Source organism: Diadema antillarum, unplaced genomic scaffold (assembly GCF_040938485.1).
Source record: "Diadema antillarum isolate AM-2024a unplaced genomic scaffold, OU_Dant_1.0 scf00000006, whole genome shotgun sequence".
Lineage (NCBI taxonomy): Eukaryota > Metazoa > Echinodermata > Echinoidea > Diadematoida > Diadematidae > Diadema > Diadema antillarum.
In genome coordinates, this window is record NW_027270895.1 from 437202 (window position 1) to 458796 (window position 21595).

Consider the following 21595-nt stretch of genomic DNA (forward strand, 5'->3'; position numbering starts at 1 on the left):
ATGCATAATCTCGCAACTATAAGGGACTTATTTCATTTTTCGCCGGTAATTTTCCCCGTGTTAATCCAATGAGACATTTACTGACATTTGAGACTGGCAATTTATGTTCAATTTCTTTTTTCCTTCTCTCTTATTCTGTCAAAAGTGAGAAACTTTCATCCGTAGAGTGGAACATGGTTTGTTTTGATAAGACGAAGTTTCAGTTCACTCTGTTTCTCGCGGAGGGAAACTAAAGAAATATAAGATTGCCTTTCCAAATCACATTGACTGTCGTTTATCGGTAACTAATAACTCTTTGTATTGGCCTCACGAGGGAAAACTACCAAGAATGCCGAAGGCACATTAAATCACTTATGGTCCAAAGAACAAAAATAACAAATACCGAATATGGATGCTGACTGTAGTGAAGAACAGCTAAAATTGCATTTGTGCACAGAGATATGATTGTATATTTGATGACACATCATCTTGCATTAACCCATCCCCTACGAGACTATATAGAGTCCCCCAAAACTTAGTACACCACTCATCGCTTTCTGGTAAGCAAGGGGTTTCAGTTATTTTGCTTTCTGTTGGAGGTAAAAAGGGGGTTGCTGCAACATTTGCTCTCGAAATCAGATTTATCCGGCAAACAGATGTCTCTGTTGGAAGCTATGATATCTGTATCATACAAAAGAATTTGAATATTTGAGAACAAACAGACTGTTACAATTTTGTGGAGCTGTAATATGTTAAATAGACATTTCATTTCTTGTTGCATGTAATCTGTATCATACAATTCAGGGACAAATGAACACACAATGTGATATAATGTTATTCATCTGACATGCACTTCATTTTTCAACTATAGAAAAAAAAATGCTTTCTTCTTAAGCAAATCAAAGGATAGGTGAAACTGGTTCACCTAGGTAGTCCTATAGAGCAAGCTGAAATAATGTAACCATTGATTGAGCAAAAAATAGAGGACTAGATTACTTCAGCCCTCTGGGTTAGAGATTGGTCTTAAGACTTGTGGTAAAGTACACTGGGATATGGCACCGAACACATATTCTTAATACACAAACTTCAGTTTCAGCCTGGAGAAATGGATTTACAGAGTTACCCTTTGCAAATTTGTGTCTCTTCACTGTCATCTGTCACAATGATGGCTCAAATTACTCATTGATTTTATTAGACAAAACAAAAAGGAAAGCCATTCAGAATGCTGTCCATTCAACCCATATTCAACATTTGCTGGGAATGCGGTTGGCATAATTTCTCGCAAGTGGCTTCGCAGATTGTCACAACGGTTTCTCTGACGCATTCCACAATGTGTGCATCTCCTCCACACAGCCTTACGAGAGGCACACAATTAGCATTCACTCACCACACCGCCACGTGTACGCTGTCATCCAAGCACAAGTGTGGTCGTGACCCTGTCAAGACTTACATGGATATCAATATGTGGGACTGATATATTCTCCAGGAGAAGAGAGGGAGAGAGAGTGTGTGTATGCATGTGTGTGTGTGTGTGTGTGTGTGTATAAGAATCACTGGAAGAGGCAAACCCACACGATGAATTATGTTCAGGTAACACACGAGTGGACATACTTCACGGATGTGAGGGTGGTGTCCCTTGTGTTTTTTAATATGCTTCCCTCTCCCGGACTCTTTGGAATGGAAGAATGATGATTACTTTGTGTTTATCATTGTACCAGGCCACCTTGTGATTTCTGTCAAGGAGCTACGTCGAATGGCGTGGCGGCTCTCCAACACGAGACTTCCCCAGAGACACTCACTCGCCTGCCCCTGCGAAAGATCCGCACGGAATCCCTCGCACAGCTTCGCTCCCAAAACATTTGCCGGCCCCGCTCGCGTTCGCTGGCAAACAGGGCTGCAACGGTGCTGTCAAGAATAACACGGCCCCGGCTTCGCCACGCGGTGTAGGATTACGTCCGTGTCGCGAGCGCATCGCGGCGCGAGCTCCTTTCCGATGGCTTGCCGAGGTGCCCCTCAATGCATGCATTTTGCAAAAACCCAGTTCGAGTTTCACACATTGAGAGAGACTCAAGTGGTCTTTGGAATGTCGTTGATGGTCGTTCCTCTGTCTCGGCCGTGTAATATATCTTCCATTGGAAACCTACAGATCCTAGTGTGCCCCGAAAAAGTCAAAAACTTCATCTCCCCGGCTTGCCTATCGCCCGGCCCGCTATCCATTTCAGTTCCAAAACAAGAGAACAAGTTCTGGAGTGTCCGTCCCGGGATCGTTTTCGCCACTGCAAAACCGAGAAGCGTTTCTTCGATTTCAAAGGGTTGGAGTCAACGTGGGCCACTCGCTTTGAAACAGAAACAGGATGTGGCTATTTTTAACATTTCACGAAAGCGGTTGAGTACCGATTCATGCATTAGACGGACACTTCGCCCCTGCCGGGCTATGGTAATGGCTTATTGCTCCCTCCTCCTCTCCTAATTCACAATAATTCTGATGAGGAATCGGAGTGTTCGAAATGGCAGTTGAGACCGAGGCTTCACATCTCCTCCAATATTAGGAGATGAGAGAACAGTGGAAACTTTCACCTAACAAGAAATTCTGCACTAATTGAATTGTTATAAAAAATACTCGATATTCTCTTTGAATGTACTTGGAAAAAAAAGAAATAAAAATCAGTGTTTACAAGTTTGAGCAATGCAGAAATTTGAACTCCAATCAGTAAACAACACACAAAAAGTCAACATCTAAATCAATGAAACAAGAAGAAAATGTCATGTGAGAAGGGGGGGGGGAGAATGTTATATACTCTTTTTGGAATGATTCCCCCTACAGTTTGAAGAGTGATGAAATTACATAAGTTGAAAGTTGGCAGGAAGTTTCATCTTCTGGGGTAATACACAGAAACCTGAAAACACAATGGCAATAAAAACCCACACAAATGTCACACTTTTTTAGGCTGTTTGTTTTTTGTCTATAGATCCATTTGTTGTTTCTTCATTGTCTGTCTGTTTGTTTGTTTGTTTGTTTATTTGTTTGTTTGTTTGTTTGTTTGTTTGTTTGTTTGTTTGTTTGTTTGTTTTATCAAGGGGTATGGATAGGGTCAGATAGGGGTGGGTCGTCTCTGTGTACCCTAATACTTCATGCCTTTTCTGTATCTTCGCCTTCTTCGTTTTGTTTGATGCTATATATCATCAATTTGGACATACTTCAGTCATATACTCTTGTGTACAATCAGGCTACATGTCTAAGCATTATAATACCTTAGGTCTCACTTACAAGAAATGGACTATTCTGCAAAGGATTGTGGGAAGTTTAAAGGGTCTTACAATGCATTACATTGCACTCTTTGTAACATATGTTATGTGTGCCCACCACATGCATGTGGTGGACATGTATACATTTTGTAACCGTGTCACCTTATTCATTTTACAAGCACACACATAAGAAAAGCTCCCTTCCATCCCATTTCAAAATGGCACGACACACATTACATATACAAGACAAGGAAAATGGAAACATAGTCTATATCCCTGAGCTGTTATCATAACATTTTGAGGTTAAGGTTGATGAGGGCTGATTAGCGACCAAATGTATACGGTACCATCGACTGTAGACTTGCCACAAAGGCATAGTATGTACGCACCCGATAAGCTCCTCCACCCAGTCGTTTGGATGAAATCATATATACAACATGAATGTCAATTCATCCAGGGGGAGGGTGATATAATGATTGCTTACCAGTAGCAGAGAAAGGAGGAAAGGATTGGGGGGGGGGGTAAGTTTAGAACCATTGACACTTGACCCCATACATGGAGGAGATGCAGCTGGGATCCGCGGGTTTGAAGATTTTTTAAGGTGATGCACCACCGCACCAGAACCAATTCGGAGCCAAACTTTGGAAGAGGAACCACTTGACCCCCCAAGGCATCCGTTGCCCCCTGGATGCTCAGAATCTTGAGGGGGTTAGGAGGGAGGAGGGGATGGAGGGAGAAGCAGGGAGAAGGAGGAGGACGGATGAGGAGGAGGAGGAGGAGGATGCAGGATAAGGCAAGTCATCTCTGGTGGTAAGCCCAGTGTTGCATTGGGACCTCCTGACAGGGGGAAGGGGGAACGTGGCCTTGGATGATAAGGGGGGGGGGGGGAGGAAGATGGAGAAGGAAGGGTAGTGAGGCTTCACAGAGTTTGACGGGCTCCATCCAATTCAGCATTGCATCAGCCGGCGATCACACGTACTTAGTACAGATCTACTCTAGATTTCCATACAAACACAGCCAATTGTCGCAGGAGATTCCGCATCCAGGGCGAAAATCATGTCCGCGGCAGCAGGCTGTCAAGGGTAAACTTTTATCAAGGTCGCTAGATCGATTGTGCCACAGCAAAAGTGTCCTCATATTCCATGAAAATGAAACAGTTTTTATTAACTGGGCCAAGGATGACTACAAAGCAATAGGAAAAAAAACAGTATGGGAACATGTCCAAGACTTCATGTAATCCACATAAAAACATGAATACAATGTTTGTCATCATTACGAGTAGAATTCACTGAAGTTTGGACTCACAAAATCTCCTCTTTGAGTTGCCTTCCATCACTAGAGGCTATTTGTAAGAGGCTGTGAAAATATATATTAATCCACTCAGCACTACACCTTTGCAAAACTAAGAAACATCAACTGGCATCTCATACAGTACATTATTAGTAGTAATATCAGACTTATTTGATTCTGGACTTGATTCTGAAACTAATTCTGCACCAAAGGCATTTGGTAAAATATCCCCCTGAGATAGGTATTTGTATTAAATCCATGTCACATGTCGTGGTTGGTACACAAACAGCAACTGCAAAGTTAACTGTGATTCCAGTTACCATGGCAACAGCTAGGCAACAATAGATAGGGCAGGGGGAGTGATGCTACTGCTGTTACAACTCCATGAAATGAAATGGTCTAAGTTACATATATCTGATGCAGTATCCAAGGTGATTACACATACTTAATGTATGAAAAATAGAAGTCTCATACTGACGTGTAAAGGCATCATACATCCTATATCAACTGATATACTTCTATGAGAAGTCCACAAAGCATGTAAAGCTTTAAGAAAAAAAAAAAAAAACTTTTAAGAAATGAAATAATTTCATTTCAGATGGAAATGATTATCCAACAATTAAGAGGGGGAAACGGGGAGAAACATAGAGATTTGATAATCAAGTTAAATTCTGCATGCCAAGCATTGTGGCACCACATCCAGAACTGCCTCTGAATTCACTGATAACAGGATGTATCACCATGGTAACCTGTTGAGGACGAGTCCTGAGTATACTCCGGCAGGTATCCATGGGAAATGCGTGTTGTAGCCGAATCAAACCGTCCTCAACAGTTTTACAGACTTTGAGTACCACAGTCTCTCCATATGTCAACAGGTGGTGGACTGCGAGAATATAATAATTTAGAGTCTACTTAAGTTCATCTATCCCTAATAAGCTACGGATCCTCCCCCCCCCCCCCCCCAAAAAAAAAAAAAAACCAAACAAACAAACAAACAAACACACACAAACACACACACACACACAAACAAACACAAAACAAAACAAAACAAAACAAAACAAAACAAAACAAAGCAGATGATTCACAATACTGATAATGAAGGGTTAATGAAAGTATCCCATCTAAGCCTCACATTATTAACCACGTCACAAAGATTACTGTAAACGTCTTGAAAGGCATAGCTGCACTTGACTCTCTCACAGAGGAGCAGGGAGACCTATCGATCCAAAGAGGTCATCTTTTGGTCAAGTTTGTCCACACTGGCATGGACCGGTTGGCTCAGATTTCTTTGGGCAGATCCCCACCTGCACTGTGTATCCAGTTACCTGGTAACCCCTGGCAACCAAGAGCTCTGTGTATGTGAAGAGACTGACATACTTAAAGGCAGTTACCCCTTTGCAATGCATCCACAGAGTTATTTAACCCTCACAGAACTAGCATTTCAAAGTCCAAAACCTATTGTACAGGTGTAAATGGTACCCTTGCTAACATGAGGGTGATAAGGTTAATAATAAAATGCTGACAGATTTAAAAAGAATATGTATAAATTTTGAAAAAAATATAAAAGCCTAAAAAAAAAAATAGACTGCATTTGTAATGCCTTATTAGGAAGAGAAAAGGCAAGGGTCCCCGTAGCTTTAAATGAGAGTTTACCTCACATATCATAATGTTTACCTCCAGGGATCATTTACAGCAACAAATCAAATAGTTCAGACAGCTTGTAGATCAGCATCTTTATCATAATAAGGTAATGATGATCGAGCTAGTGATAAGTATGATGGTAGCAATGAGACTAGTGAAAAATCATGTTTATCTAATAATAATAATAATTAAGAAATAATGATAATAATAATAATAATAATAATAACAATAATAATAATATCAAAAGTAATAAATATGATGATTACTATGACAATGGTGATAACATTATGATGATGATAATGATGCTGATGATGTGCATATATAATAGTAATAATATTTACAATAATTATGGAGATCATGACAAAATCTCGTTTTACCCTCTCGACGAAGTCTCTTTTATGTTACCCCAATGTCGTAAAAGGCCCTACCGCGATCATTTTCAACATCACTGCACCAGAATGTCCATTATAAGCAGTATGCAGGTGGCACTATGGACAAAACATGTTGTGAAATTTTCATAAGCATATTCCTTCAAAGTCAAGACCTTCATTTTGAAACTCCTTTCTCCGTGTGTAAATCTTTCTCACAACAAACATGCCAGCTTGCGAGCTGCAGGAACAGAATATGGTTACTGGGGTGTAACAGGCTGAAAGCCTTAAGCATCTAGTGTAGGCCCAATTTTTGGTCAATGGGTACAAATAGTCCCAAATCAATACAGATGAAATCTTTTTGTTGTTTTTTTTTTAATTAAGTCTATTCAAATATGATGATGGCAGTTTATCCAAAATACCAGCCACATACAACAATTACAGAAAGAAAATCGAGTTATTTGCTCTTGAATACTTCAGTATTTGCCACAAGCCTCTGTATTGCACACTTCATCGTAACAGTGACTAAAATTCCTGCATATTATGCCTGATATTTCATGAGTACATTTTGTAAATTTGGACTGATAAGATAATCTCGCGAGTGGCTGAATTTGTGATTGCCACCCACTGCAACGCATGAAAATATTTTCGTTTTTCCACATAAAATTAGTGTTTTCCATCCTTGGATATAATATAGGGTGCTTTCGTGCAAGAGGAGGCAACATCTTGGAAGTTGTTAATTTTGCAAATATCAGTTGACTCATAAAATTCACATAAAAACTAAAACATACTGCAAAATACACCAAATATGCATATGGCATAAAAAAATATACTTTAGAAGTTGAATTTGATCATGCACAGAATGGGGAGGGAAATGTCGAAAGGTTCGTGCCACGGGGGGAAGTATAGCCACAAACCAGAAGACTTCTGGGTGGGACTGCAGGACTGAAGGGCAGACTCCATCTCCGCTGACACTGTGTATAACTAGAAGCCATGGATACGGTGTACGTTTCAGAGTCCTGTGAGATAGGGTGGCAATTAGCATGTAAATGAATTGTGCCAAGATCTCAATGAACTGAAAAGCAAAGACACTAGCTTCTCTTGTCTTTTTTAACCCCCTCTTTTTTTTTTTGTCCATCTTCCGTTCACTCTCTCCTCCTCCTCCTCCTCGTTCATTCCTCTCATTCCCTTTTTACCTTCTCTCCATCTCTTGAGCCTTTCTCTAGGGCTCTCCATCTCTTTTTTTCTCCTTTGCATCTTCGCTCGGTCATCCTGGTTTCTCAAAATGCATTTCGTCTCCCGCTGCATTTTAAGGAGAGACCCGAACATTACCCATGTTCACTGAGCTACCACCTATACGGCACGAGTTCGCACTCCTGCCTATAGAAGTCAAATTTTTCCAGCTATACATTGAGGCTTTACCCCGTCTCATGGTCCCCCTTCTTTAACATTTCTCTCTTTCTGTTTCCTCCCGCCCTGCCCTCCTCCAATTCCTCTCCCATATTTTGTTTATCTATTCACTTGGTGTGGGAGATGGTCTCAAAACTGCTTTGGAAAATGTTAATCATTGCAAAAACTGCATGCAGCCATACGACAAAACCTTAATCAGATACCCATGCAATGTTTGATTCGATCCTGATACTAAAAGTAGTTAAACAAACAAGAAGTAGAATATTCAGCAAAAATTTAAGACTGCAAATGAATAATATATGAAGGTTTCACTTCATTCTTAATGAAGAGAAACACAGTCTTAATCACTAATGCAAATTAGACAAGTTAAACATAACTGCCATATATGCCATTAGTCTGAGCATAGGAAATGTAATCAATTCCTTTTTTATCAATAATTTCACTTTGACAACCCCCTATCCATCCCCCTAACATGATGAGAAAGAATTATCAATGCTGAACTGATGCAACTTATAAATAATGCCTATAATCAATGAAAGGAAGTAGTAGGGCAGATATGTAACAAAAAGTGGTCGAAATGCTCACATCCGGCGGAAAGTATGAAATTTTGCATATAGGGGTATTTTGGGGCGCTGATTTCAAATATTGCCGGATCCAAGAGATTTGACCACGGGGTCGGCCGCCATTTTGAATTCCAATATGGCCGCCATCACAAAACAAATTCAAAGATCCCTATCTTCAGTTCTGAATGACCTGTGGCACCAAAATTTGGTACACATGAGCGTTTTGACACATTGAATTTGATGACAGATTGATTCGGAGTGTCTGACCAACATCGAATGGCCGCCATTTTGAATTCCAATATGGCCGCTTCGACGAAATATTCAAAATCTCTATCTCGATTTCTAAGTGGTGAGTGACCCTGAAACTAGGTGTAAACAAGTATTTTAACACACTGAGTTAAACTATTAACTGATGTGATGTGTCTGACAAACGCAATGCCTGCTATTTTGAATTCCAATGTGGCTACGAAGACAAACATCACGACTAACATTCACGGGCATGTCAAAAAGTGCAGCAAAAAAAGAAGCATAATGCACCTTTCACTGACGTCACAATGTAAATACATCAGCGCGCACTCAATCAGTTACAAACGCGCGCTCAATCAGGTAGCCTAATTTACAAACTCGAGATAGAGATTTTCAACACTCCAACATGGCAAATGTGTATTAAATTCAAATTGGCTGCCGTGCAGCTTGTCAGACATATCAAATAAGTCTGTTATTGAAGTCATCATATCTTCATGCTTTTATATATCAAATTCCAATGGCTAATGTCATTCAGAACTGAAGATAGGGATCTTTGACGGCGGCCATTTTGGAATTCAAAATGGCGGCCGACCCCGTGATCAGATCTGTTGGATCCGGCAATTTTTGAAATCAGCGCCTCAAAATACCCCTATATGCAAAATTTCATACTTTCCGCCGGATGTGAGCATTTTTTTCACATATCTGCCCCACTAAAGGGTGAAGGTAGCATGTAGAGGGAGATCAACTAAAGAAACTCATACCTGAATGTCTATAATCTATCTCTCTTTCATCAATTTAGCCATAAATAGGAAGAAACTTAGGAATTGTCAGAAACTATAAAAACTTTATGTCATTTAAGAACGTTTGAAATAGCATAATGTATGTTCCCTTAACCCCCCCCCCCCCCCACCAATCATATTTGCCCAATATGCTTCACTTCCCCCACATTCAAATATAAGTACAGTGTACACCATCTTACATACAAAATCCCATGTTAGCAATTATACTGCAACCTACTGTCCACTGAGAGTCATAATCGAGATTAGAATTAGGATCATATAATCCTTATTCATTGGGATCAGGAGATAGTGGCTACGTGGACCTGCGAGAATGCAGCAAACACAGAAAATGCGTCACATGGCAACGAAGGTACAGGAGTGAACCCACTCCTTACTGAAACCAGAATTCAGCATCCAGGAGGCTAAACGATTAAAGGTATCTTGTAGTTTTGGTTGACATGGAGCTTTAGGCTTCCAACTTTTTTGTGAGATGATGAGAGACCTCTTATGAAATATCAAAGAGCATACAATTCTAAGAGGAATTCAAAGTTTATTCAATGAAAATTGGTTTCGAAATGGCCAAAAGCAAAGCAATCCCAATGAAAGGCAGGACACAACTTTTAGTTGGACCACTTTGTTTTGCTTTGTTTTTAGATATCTCAGCCATTTCAAAACCGATTTTCATGAAATAAACTTTGATATCCTCTAAGAATTGTATGCTCTATCATATTTCATAAGAGGTTTCTCATCATCTCACACAAAAAAAGTTGGAAACCTCAAGCCCTGTCTCAACCAAAACTATGCTTTCCCTTTAACCCATTGCCCGCTTTTGCAACAACATGCATTTCCCACAGACACTTGCCAGAGTACACTCGGGTCTCGTCCTCAACGGGTTTAATATCCACACATTTTGGTAATGACATTATAAAAACAAAAATCCCCCAAAATTGACAAGGTGAACCAGACCTCAATTTAAAATGTGACTGAGAAATGGAGGAGATGATAATATGAAAATCATCAAAAATGCCCTGTGCTCGGATGCAAATGATATAAAGATAAAAACCTCTTCCCCTCTCCCTCCACCCCCCCCCCCCCAATTCCCCCATACATCCTGATCCCCTGGGTAATCTAAATACAGGGTGCCGTCAAAACACCCTGACACCAGTCCAGTACAGCCGTCAAAATATTTTCCTCCAAAATACGGCATCTTTATCATTTTCTGCAATTTTGATAAATTCTCCCCAAGTTATTTTAGCAAAAAAAGGGTACTAGTCATAACAAATGATAAGAGCAGCATAATACCTTGTAGCTTCAAAACATGAATATAAGCCCTCTTTATGAAAACATATAAAAAAGTTTAGTGCAACATCACAAATTTAATCATGCAATTTTATAATTCTGTTATCATTATTGGATCAGTATTTTGGAACAATTTTTGCAGCTATGCTATCCAAGCGACATCATTGAAATGACATCACACCATTGCAAAACAACAATCGGGGCACAAATTTTGTTCTTACTGGGATAATGTCTAAACATAACCCTTCGTTGGTTCAACATAGCGAAACAGCCTCAAAAAGGTCTGACGCTTGAAGACTATCATACTGTCTACAAAACCTAGGAGGCAGAGTTGGGGGTAGACAACACAAGTTACAAAAACTTGCTGTTATGATTGACATTTTGGCCGATGTGTGCTGCAGGTCATGGCAACTAATTTGTCTGGTTAGTTATGATAAGGACATTCTGATGGCACCCATTCTATTTCTTTCTTCTTATTTTTTTTTTTTTTTTTTGGGGGGGGGGTATTTTTTTACATTTTGCTCATCACTAAGGAGCAGAAAACTTGTGCATGATGTGACCCAGAGTATGAGGAAAATGTAGACCATGTGGCTGTGAAACTTGTCACCAAAACAGGCTGAACAGCAAAAATATCAATAGTGGGTTGTTTTGTTTTTTTGTTTGTTTGTTTTTTTGACAGGTGTGAATCCTCCGAACTATTTATGTTTGTTTTGTCTGATTGTTTTTTATTTGTTTGTTTGCTTATTTGTATTTGTTTATTTGCATTTGTTTATTAGTATTTCTATTTGTTTGTTTTTTATTTGTATTGTTCCATACTCCATATACAAAAGTAAACCATAAAATTGCAAGAAGTTTAAAGTGTGAATAGAATTGTTGATTACAACAAATAGGAGAATTGATTAATCAGAAATATGAGGAATCTAGTGTACAAAGAAACATTACTTGTAACATATATACATGTAATTATAATAAAAATTAACAGTTACTGAATGATATATGTTATTTTTTACTAAGATAAAAAGAGTCAAACATTCTTTCTGTAACATGTTCTTATAACTCCTGTTCCCTCCCTCATTTTTCTCTCCCTCCCTTCTTCTCTCTCTCAATCTATCGTGCAATCTATCCATCTCCCAGATTTCCCTTTAGTGGGGGCGCTGTGGTATTGTGGATACGACTTCTAGCTCCCAATAGGAGGACCCGAGTTTGAATCCGGCCCAGTGCTTACGTCCTTAGACAAGAGGTATTTACCCACCATGTCCCTCTCGACCCTGGTATATAAATGAATACCTGGCAATGCTAGCGGTAAAGATAATGGCAGGGCCCTCTGGTAGAGCAGTGGCAACACTGAAGAGGCTACCCTGGATAAAGAACACCTCATTATCAAATCTCTTTTCTACAAGTCCTCATCAATATTGTTCTGTTCATTACATTTGTCTGAGCATTCCTCTTTCCATCTCACTTCCTCCATCTGACATCTTCCTTCAAAATATTCTCGTGGTCATCTCAATCCGTCGATTCCAACCTGCAAGCCTTGATACGCATGCCTCCTCCAAACAAAGAACTAAAAAAACTGCCAATGTGTGCCACAGAAAACTACATTTCGGGATGGGCACTGGGTCCTCCCGTCTCGCCAGTGGAACATCTTGTTGCCGTGGCAACCATTGCATACAAGAAGGCATGTCCATACCGCCACACTGCCTACCCACCATTCTTTTTCTCCTATCCATATATCTGTCATTACCAAAGCTATCTGCAATCTTCTAAGGTATTAACCCGTTGAAGATTGGTCCCAAGTATACTCGGGCAAGGTGTCAATGGGAAATGTGTGTTATAGCAAAATCAGCTTCTCCTCAATAGGTTTGCATTTGATATATAATAGCAATTCTGGCAATCCTGAATTAATGGAAGAGTGGAAAGCACTTTAATACACTGCTCTATTAGGAAAACAATCATGAAGATAAAACAATCTATTTCCTACTCCAATGCAGAATAGAAAGGAATATAACACTTTAATTCATTTAATCATCAATGTTTTGCCAGCCGGCATAGTGGGAAGAAGAAGATACATGATTTTTTTTACAGTAAACTGGCTGCAAATAATATTATAGAATGGCAATGCTCAATTTTACCCCTTCCCTTATCGATAACTCCCACCCCCCTCCATCTTTCCTTCTATCTATCTCAAATTTTCATCCTTAAATACACTTGTTTATCTTTCTATGGTATATTACTTCTCTCCTAAACTGATATTTGTCTCATTCCACTTCTTTGTGTCACAACTTTCCACTCATCACCTCCAGGCCAAAGCTTAGATCTCCCTTCCATTCATGAACGTGATAAGGATGTAATATGTGTCAGGGGTCATACAGAAGGAATAGAAGAATGCCTGGGTGGGTGCAATCAACTTTCTACCCCTTTTCTACCAGCTCAACCCTTCCCTATATCCTCTGAAAAATCTGAATCATTATCTCCCCCTCCCTCTCCTTCCCCTCTCTCACACACACACTCTCACAATTGATATACTCTATCTCTCTCTCTCTCTTTATATATCAATATATCACACACACTCTCTCACAAATAATATACTCTATTTCTCTCTTTATATATCAATACATCATACACACTCTCTCACAAATAATATACTCTTATCTCTCTCTTTATATATCAATATATCACACACACTCACAAATAATTCACTCTATCTCTCTTTCTCTTTATATATCAATATATCACAAACACTCTCTCACAAATAATATACTCTCTCTCCCTCTTTTTTTTATATATCAATATATCACACACACTCTCTCACAAATAATATACTTTACTTCTCTCTCTTTTTATTTATCAATATATCAATCTATCTATATTCATGTCTCTACCATACTCTCTCTCTCTTATTTTCTTCTCTCCATCTCCCTTTCTTTCTTTCCCTCTATCTCTCTCTCTCTCTCTCTAGGTCTCTTTCTAGCCAAACACCCTCCTACCCCTCCCCCTTCATTCATGACTACCTCCTTTCTGTTTTTGCCAACCATCATTCTCTATAAACACTACTCCTTACTGGATACAGTATCTTTCAAAAGAGTCCCCCCCCCCCTTTTTTTTCCTCTCTCTCTCTCTCTCTCTCTCCCTCTCCCTCTGTATTTCCCTGTCTTTCTTTCGTTCACCCGACCCCACCCCAGGGGGGTACTGGCTAAACCAAACTGTCGTAGGGCTTGAACGCGCTACTGCTGAACCAATGTTGGCGATGGATAAATTGATAAAGGTTAGGGTTTCTCCAGAGTTTACTCGCCACTGCTTCTCCCATGGAGTCAGACGTGCATAGTGCAGTTACACTACAGAGGTTGCGAGGATGGTCGACTGCACACGGATTAGCCGGTTCCGCCGAAACCCACACCCCTCAATGATGCAGTATAACACAAGGTGTGGACATCTATTATGAAGAGATTGGAAATGCTGTTGGATGATTTATGGCCCTTTTTTCTTTTTCTTTACCGCTAGCTACTTTAGCTCATAATGAACTGCGGTGCAGTGCGGTATTAATGGAACTTGCCAAGATTTCTAGGCTCTCTCTTTCAGCCGATACACAAACTCTTAGGCCCAAATGCACAAAGCTGGTATAAATTTATTCCATGTTTTCAGTTCAGTCCAGGGATAGAACTAACCGCGAAATAAGCGTATCTACTGATCTTTGACATGCGCGTATCAACCCGTGTTTGTTTCTGAATGTCTGTCCTGCATACATGATCTGTTGCGCATATTTAAAAAGAAGAAATTTGCATAAATCATGGTTTAAATTTAAACCAACATCATGAATTCGGTCCTTAAAGTGAAAATCTTTGTACAAACAATCTATCGTGATTGGTCAGGTCCATTCATAGTTTCACCGACATTCGTAACAATTAAGCAAGCACTTCAAGCATCTTCAAACAGCTGCCATGGTGGCTTTTATAGTGCTTTGATAGCACATACTACGGTAAAATGTTACTGGAAAATGCAAGTCCACATTATGATGATACATAATTCGCTCACAAATACTCACACTCAACATTCACTCATTAATACAAAAAGTAAAAAACAATAGGCAAAAAATTGTCAGTTTTGTGTTAGTTTCATGTCACTTGAAGTGCGTAAAACTTTCCTCTTTTATCTGTTTCTATCACTATGGAACAAATATTAGACCAGATGAGTACCTCTTTCCATACCCTTGCATACTTTCCTGGAATCAAATGACATAGGTTTATTTCATGGTGCTGTGGGTATTATTCCATTCTTTATGACATTTTGGTTTCAGTGGGAGATAAATACCGGTAATAGATTTGTGAAACCGGCCTTTTGCTACATAATTCCCAATCACCTTTTCCTGCATAGACGGTCACAAAATAAAAGTCTTACATTTGAACATGAGTAGGCCCTATATACACAAAAAGGCAAAAAAAATAAGTTAAAGCACTTATTTCTCAAATCTGACTTTTCTACCTCAGTTTTGACAGTATACAATTCTTAAATGATTACCATTATATAGCATTCTTTTTCAGTCCATCATCCATGACGCAAATCTCTCGTTTGAAGAGGCTACACCCCAGTAAATAATGCCAGTGCATATCTTGGCAATCAATGACTTAAAGTCAAAGATATAAAACACCTGTTTCTTGACCCTGGCCTAATCTAAGCATCAGTCATCGCCACAGCGCCACAGGAGGGGGGGGGGGGGGGGCACCGCGAGAGGAGGAGATTGTTTTGGTTTTGGCATGGGCCATGTAGCTCCATGGTGCGTGTGTGTGTGTACGTGTGTGTGTGTGAGTGTAGACATTCAGCGTATGCAGACAGAGCATGCCTGTACTGTAGTGACCGGAACTATTGTCATTCCATTTTGCTCTCCCCTTCTCCCTCCCCCCATCTCTCCCCCCTCTCCCTCCCTCTCTCCCCCTCGCTCTCCCTCTCTCTCTCTCTCCCTCTCTCTCTCTTTCTCAATGATCCAGTCAGCAGGCTGATTGTAACCAGGGAGGTAGTCTCACCTCCCCGTTGTAACTCACTGCCAAATAGCACATTGTCAGCACCGGCAAACTGGCAATGCTCTCCTTCTTATTCCTGTATTTTCGTTATTTACGGGTCAATTTTTTTCGTTCGAAATGTAAAATGGATGACCATAGAATTTCTCAATAGAATATAAAATTGAAAACTTTAGAAAGGATAGAGAAAATTGAGTTCACTTTGAATGGTCTGCCACAGGCAGATATCCTTATCATGCTCTTACGTAATACGACAGCTGCTTTCTCAACGATCCAGTCAGCAGGCTGATTGTAACCAGGGAGTAGTCTCACCTTCCCGTTGTAACTCACTGCCAAATAGCACCGGCAAACTGGCAATAGTTACGTTCAGACGGCAGGCCCTAACCTCGAGGTTAGGAAACCTCGAGGTTTCGCTCTTGCCCCCTAACTACGACGTGTGTCCACACGACGAATCTTAACCTCGAGGTTACGAAACCTCGAAGTTAAGCTTCTGCCCCCCGTAACTACGAGTGGGTCCCACTCGATGTTAAAACCACAAAACCGGAAGTTTCAGCCCACACTGCTAACAAGGCGTCTATTTATTCTTTTCTTGAATAGTCGAACCCTGTCGGACTCGCTTACGGGTACTCTTTTTCTCTGTCATGGTATGCAGAGATAGCACTGCACTGATGACTTTATGCCTTTATGAAGATATTCGTCGAAAACATTTTTTTTAGCGTCGGAGAAGAATATAGAATACAGTTTGATAGCGAGTTCGACGTGTTTAGTTTCAGAGATCAAGCGCATGGGAAGACAAGATGATGTTGTTGTGTCATGCGTCATAGGTTTTTCACGTGTGGTGTATTTGTGGTGTACGTTTGGGAGGTTGACCCGGAAGCAGAGGGAAATTGTGGGGGCCGGAGTTTACGGCGAGGTCACTCTTAACTTCGAGTTCGTTGTGTTTTGTGTCCACACGGTGCTTAACTACGAGTGGGGACCCCCCGCGGCTCGTGGTTAGAGCGCTAACCATAAGATTTCTCGTGGCTTGAAACTTCGAGCAAACCTCGAGGTTTGCTAACTACGAGTGCGTCTTCACGGTCCCTAACTACAAGCTCTAACCTCGAAGTTTCCTAACTTCGAGGTTAAGGGCTCCCGTCTGAACGTAACTAATGCTCTCCTTCTTATTCCTGTATTTTCGTTATTTACGGGTCAATCTTTTTCGTTCGAAATGTAAAATGGATGACCATAGAATTTCTCAATAGAATATAAAATTGAAAACTTTAAAAAGGATAGAGAAAATTGAGTTCACTTTGAATGGTCTGCCACAGGCAGATATCCTTATCATGCTCTTACGTAATACGACAGCTGCTGGAGTCATCAAACCCTGGCTTGGCCTCCAGGTTTGTCACGCCTGAGCAGAAAGTTTATTTGCAATGGACAAGCAGGGCCGTTTCTTCCACCTCCCTGGGACAAGTACTTCGACTCCCAACTCCCAAACGACAAATATACGCACCCCACTTTGGGTACACCCCGGTTGGGGACTCGCCTCAAACGAGGGATTGACGGCATGCCACATGAAGAAATCAAATCAAAGAAGCAATATTATGATACTTGTGAGTGGCAAGCTATGTCTGGATATCGAGATTTCACAGTAACCTTTGTAGGAAAAGTTGTGGCAGTTTTATCTTCTGTAGATATGAACCTCTTACCACAGAACTTGGCAGTTCTTCAAATCTGACCCTCCCAAAAATGATAATTATACGTTGTTTTCAACTAAGATTTCAACATTTGCCACTGCTGATCCAGGTCTCTTCATACTTTATGGAATCATCGGATATTAAAGATCAATATCTCACCCCCACTGATATTTCAATTTTGATATTTCAATTCAAATCCTCTCTTTTTCATTTTGCACAATCCGCCTGAGAACTCTAGGGGCGAGGGGGAATGCCAGACCGAAAGTACAGAAGCAGATGCAAGCGTCCAATCCCGCTGCAATGCACGATCCTCCCCAGTTTTGATACAAGGCACTGTGAATTTGGGGCAGCACAGCAACACTAATTCAGTAATGGCACAGAGCTCGGAGTTGCGGGTAAATAGTGTCACTTTTGTCGCACTCCGATAAAATACCCCTCCGAGTTTGCTCAGCGTTGACTGTGAGGGGGCTGCGAATCGTTCGCCCCACCCGAACACTCCGCCGACTGGCGTGGAAGCACCCACAACTCCGTCTGCGTGCAAAGTTTCCAGCCACTTGAAAAGCCTGGAAATAGGCATACATTTGACTCGGATAGCTGTGAATTCTCAATGGAGGCAGCTGTATTTCTCTTTTCCTTAACCCTTGGGACGCAGACGTAGTTTGACACATTGGGCAAACCTTCAGATGTGCAATAGATTCCACACCTAAATGGGTACACACATACTGGAAAATCCACATTTATCTCTTATCGATGTACAGTGAGTCATGGTAATATTTTCTGATATCATTTAGAACAAAGATTTGACTGGAATTGACAATGCCATTATTTGATACTCTCTCCCACAGATTACGTTGATACTAAACATAAATACAGCGACAGAAAAAAAACAGTTTTTTTTTAAAGATTACCACAAAGATTGTAAACATCACCTATATAAATTTGTTTACAGGGTTCATAAAATTCATTTGCAAAACTACAAATTTCTACATTTCATTTGGTTTGAATCGTAGTCACATATAAAATTCAAAGACATAAAAGAATGTACTACAGATGTATGACAGTAATGAACCAAATAGTTTAAGTACTACTCTATAACTATACTGACTTTGCCCAATATAATGACCTTGGAGAGTACAAACTTTATCAGTCAAGCTTACATGCAGACTGCCCCTATATTTAGACAGGATCCTCCGTATGTATTTATCATCAATTTTCTCATGTTGATCATCATTTGGGGAAAAAAGAGAGCAAATGGCATACACTCCGGAGACTAGTATGGGCTGTCGGTGCAATAGCTCATCCTAACCTACCAACAAGTGTACGAAGGGAAGTTACGGAGTGTTAGAGGGTGTTGCAAAACACAGCTACTCTCTTCCCAGAAGTAATGTCTTTTAATAAAGCATCCGAATGCGATCCGAAAGTTGTCACACTAACAACGCTCACCCTACCAGGCATATTTCAAGTGAAATTCAAGGAGTGCAGCCTGGCGGATCGGTGACCAATTTTTTACGAGTGCCTGCGCATCCGAGGATGACGGTTGAATAATGCCATCAATCACGGGAAAGCAAACAGACATTATCGAATTTGAGAAAGAGAGCTTTTTTTTTTTACCCAGGCACTGTTATCCTCAGCTTTTATCACAATCTTATAAATTCAGCATCCATCATGAAAAGGCATGTAGGATACGTTACCTTTAATCATCTTTCAAATATTCTTTAATCTTTGCATTGATGACAATTAAGAATCAAATTCGTCAGCTGATTGGTTAGAAGCTCTAAAAACTGACTGTCTACAAACAAATTATTAAAAAAAAATCAAAAACACAGTTCAGGGAGGGTGTTAGTTAGAATCACAAATACAAGGTACCTTCGGAATAGTCTAACATGCCCAAGGCGATAGCTGAGGGTGTTAGGACTGCTTCGAATGTACTGAGTTTAGGTATTTATTCTGATAAAAACATGACCAAAAATTATGTACATTATTTGTTTTATAAAATTATGAAGCAGATTCTTGTCATTAAATACATTTCAATTGTGCACATTTTAAATTACATAGCAGCCGTTTTCATGAGTAAAAAAAAAAGATAAGATCTTACCTGATCACCATCGTAACCTGAAAGTGCTATTGACTGGTCATTAATCTTACCTAATGATTGGTCAGTCATGAGCAAAACTATGTGTTAGGCCAAATAAATGGCTAGTCATGTGTACACTCTAGTCTCAAAGCAATCATTTGACTAGGATCTGCTTCATCATTTTATAATATAATTTAATCCCACTATTCCCTGTTGTGCAGCAATAACCATTACATAGCTTCACTATTTTATCGCACCTACATGGGTCCATCCACCAAACACCGTTGTGGCACCTGTTGTGGGGGTAAGGGGATTACCCCTCTCTGGATCACCAGCTTAGAATCTTGATGACTTTGTACATGAAGTTGTTGTCCAACGGGACTTACATAAATAATATGATGTCACTACATAGTTTGGCAAGTTTCATACACCTTACAGGGGAATCCACCCTGAAAATTAGTTTGAATGAATAGAGGCAGAAATTTTTTCAGGAAAAGGACGGTGAAAGTTAAAGCAAAGTTTTATCAAAACTCAGAAACTATGATGCTAGAAGTTGCGATCACTCAAAAACAAATTGGCAATGCTGTGATGTCACCAGTGAGCTCACCCCCATTTGCTCTGTATGATAAAATATGAAATTGTCATATTCCTATCAAGTAAATTTCCAATCATAAAATCTTGAGAGTAAACTGACAATCTTTTTAAAAAAAAATTCATATGTTTTGATTAAATCAATGTACATGTAATTAATGGGTAAAATGGTTAAAACAATTTGTGATGTGTGTGTGTGTGTGTGTGTGTGAGTGTGTGTGTGTCTGTGTCTGTGTGTGAGTGCGTGTCTGTGTCTGTGTGTGAGTGTGTGCGTGTGTGTGCGTGTGTGCGTGTGTGTGTGTGTGTGTATGTGTGTAGTGTGTAGAAAAGGTAATGAAATAACACACCAATAACGTCTGCAAAAAGATATTGCTAGGCAACGATGACATCTGTTTACAATGTGCGCGTGTTAATCAAACTAGATGATGAACGATGATGTTATCATCCAGAAAGCCTTTGGGGAAACTTGACCTACTTAATTCACGATTATTGATTATCACCGGTGTTTAAATATGCATGATAAACATTCATATCACTGTCACGGTAGTGTAACTTGAATCATGACAAGCTGAGACATTCGTTGTTTGGCAAAGACAAAACAAATATCCTACAAAACTCTTATTCTTCATGCAAATTTGTAAACAATGATAAAACAGGATCCGAGGCGCCCCGAGGGCGAATCAAAACACGGCGAGAGACAAAACGTGTCTTCTGGAAAAACATGAGGTTGCCGATTCCCGCATTTCATACGGAAGCTTGTAATCGAATTGAATACCTGGATGCAAATTTGCACGCCCACAATTAATTGGACCCAAAAGGAGGGGGGGGTAGGGGAGAGCTGTCACGGCTCCTTCGCGGCTGACCGCAATGCAAGAAAAATGCGGGGGGAAATCAATTTTTATGAATGTTGTCAGCGAACGAATATTATCATTTAATGAGAAACAGGAATACCATCACCTGAGGGGGTTGGGCTTTTATTACATAAAGGCAAATCAAAACAAGATAGAAACAATTTCATCGTGGAGAAACATGCAAATGTGTCACTCTTTTGGTTGTTGTTCCTCTGCCGCTGTACAAGGCGCAAAAAATATAGAGGGAAGCAGACGAAATGATGATTGAATCTCAGTTTCCCTTGAGGCTCCACTGCCTGCATATGAATATGAATAGATGGGGGGTGGACAAAAATGAAATAGATGTGTGCTAAAGTGGTGTTGAGTTTCACATATATGCAGCATATTGGCACTAACAGGTGACTTCAGCACCACAGCTAGCTCAAGCAAGAAGAAAGCCCAGCACCGCACGATTTTCTGGCAGAGACGGTTCGACAAGAGAATTTTCCGGGTGAAGGGATCGTGAAATTTGTGGCCGACGACACAAACTTGACAGCAATTGAAGCAGAGATGAAATGAAGATGTGAAGTGACA

At 40.2% G+C, this 21595-nt stretch overlaps 1 protein-coding gene across 3 annotated transcripts in view; it reads right to left on the reverse strand.

Moving 5' to 3' along the window:
• Positions 1–21595, reverse strand: part of LOC139716061 (protein phosphatase EYA1-like) — a 418852-nt gene that overhangs the window by 321520 nt on the left and 75737 nt on the right. The gene's annotated exons all lie outside the window — the stretch shown is intronic.